Source organism: Palaemon carinicauda, chromosome 20 (genome assembly GCF_036898095.1).
Source record: "Palaemon carinicauda isolate YSFRI2023 chromosome 20, ASM3689809v2, whole genome shotgun sequence".
Classification (NCBI taxonomy): domain Eukaryota; kingdom Metazoa; phylum Arthropoda; class Malacostraca; order Decapoda; family Palaemonidae; genus Palaemon; species Palaemon carinicauda.
The window spans coordinates 54,205,725-54,208,224 of NC_090744.1; positions in this window are offsets into that span (position 1 = coordinate 54,205,725).

The window sequence follows — 2,500 nt, forward strand, 5'->3', positions numbered from 1 at the left end:
TATATATATATATATATTCAAATTAGAAATACTGTCAGCGTAAATAGAAAACATACTGAACTTCATAATTAGTAATAATGTTTCTATGTTCGACTCTCAGTAATAAAAAAATATATTTATATAAACTTGTTTAAGAATGTTTTATCTGTTTGAGGCTGTGCAAAAAAGAAAAAAAACACATTGTTGAGCCTTATGATTGTCAACGTAAGAATGCCAATAAGTTTTCTTGAATATTCAGCTTGAAAGATAAAGGAAGCAAGGGTAAACAAGGAGGAAAAGAAAAAAAGAAGAGAAGAAAAGTATATCTAAAATATAAAAATAAAACTTCAACGGTTCTGGGGACTCAGAACCGTAAAGTAAGAAATGCATCCGAAAAAAAATATAAATAAGTAAAAATCTATCAAATCAGTATAATGAATCGGTTGATAATCCAAACACAGGGGGAAAAAAAAAGTTACAGCATCATAGTGTACCACACGAGTATCATATAATGTACGGTAATACACTGTAAGGTTTTTTTTTTTTTTTTTTTTTTTTTTTTTTTTTTTTTTTTTTTTTTTTTTTTTTTTTTTCGCTAGCTCTCCTACAGATAATAAAACAACCTGTTTCAGTTGCCATCATATACTTTAGAGTGGTTGAGTTTTTTTTTGGCATTCATCTCTCAACTGCTTGCATAAAAACTCCATATCTATTGAATAAAGTTTATTTGCATTTACCTCGCTGCTCTGCTTGTACCCTACCTTTTTTGGCCTGTCGTATACACAAGCGTAACAATAAACTTAAGTTTAGTGTATATAGAGAGCCAACGAATATCTCAGCATAAGTCCATTACTACTCTATTCAAAGCAACAAAGTTAAGAAATCTGTATTTACTTTTGTGTTTTAGGAGCATTTTGAGTCGGCAGCCCTGAATATATTGATGATGATATAAATAAGATTAGACCAATAGGTAATAAATTGAGTACCCTGAAATTGTGTTAGATGATGCACTAAGAATGTATATATATTTATGCATGTGTCTGTATATGAAAGCATATATATATATATATATATATATATATATATATATATATATATATATATATATATATATATATATATATGTATATATATATATATATATATATATATATATATATTTCTACCTCATACTTGGGATCGAACGCTAGCCCCTTCTAATGAAAGGCCAGGGGCTAGCGTTCGATCCCAAGTATGAGGTAGAAATTTATTTCTATTTGAACACGATGTTGTGTTGATATTTATTCATATATATATATATATATATATATATATATATATATATATATATATATATATATATATATATATATATATATATATATATATATATATATATGTATATATATATATATATATATATATATATATATATATATATATTATATATATATATATTATTGTTGCCACTCACACTACACATGGGAGAAACTCTGTTTCAGTATCGATGCCTTCCTAGGCGGCATAAGAATGACTATTCTTCAATCTAGGCTCTGCCGAAATAGTGTTAGGAGGGTCCGGCAGGTTTGCCGCCCCCTCTCAACAAGGGAGAAACATCGTTTCAGTGTCGGCACCATCCTAGGTGACAGAAGAATGTCTATTCTTCAGCCTAGGGTCTGCCAGCACAGGACTAGTCTTCTAAACGGCAGGGAGAAGGTGGCGGCATCATACCATCACCCCAGGTGCGGTTTAGGGAGACTTAGCCTCCTATGCCGGCGGCTATAAGACGGTAGGGGAATGATTACTCACCATGCAGCTCTGCTGTCGGTAGACTGAATACTCTGAGATTCTGTCAAAAACCCAAGCCTGACACTCGCCGGCAAAGGTGTGAGACAAAAAAAACCCTACCCTAGACAAACCAGAGTTAACTACTCAATGGCAAGACCAGAAAGGGTTGCCGCCTGTGGCGGCACTCAGATGGAAAGGGGGATTACCCTTAACTCTCCAAAGGAGACAAGTATCAAGTTATATAATTCTAGGAGATATACTATCTTCCTTAAAATCAATAAAACGATACACATGGGTAAACGGGGCAGTGTCTGAAAGTATACTACATCGCCTAGGCAAGACGAGATCTCGGTTACCTAAATCACCAAAACTCTAACATATACGATCGACAAAGAAAGAGGAAAATTATTCATAACATAAATATCTTTCCTAGTATAATTATGCCTAAATAGCTTTCATAATTTATTAATGCTATTTCAACCGGAAGTCGTTCTGCTAACTAAATAACACATGCCTAACGAACGATAGCGCCCATGGCGTCTCCGGTAACACGCCTAGCTCCTAAGCACAACATATTACTCTAATTTCTCTGTGAAACAGGCTCTGAAAATTTATAACCTGTAAAGAATCAATATTCAACTTTTCAGAGGCGAAAGAAGCAGGAGATTGCTTATAATCCTCACAAAATCGATCAAAAACGTTAGATCAACAGGGAACACCACCGAGCGAAATTGCTACAAAAATAGGAATAACC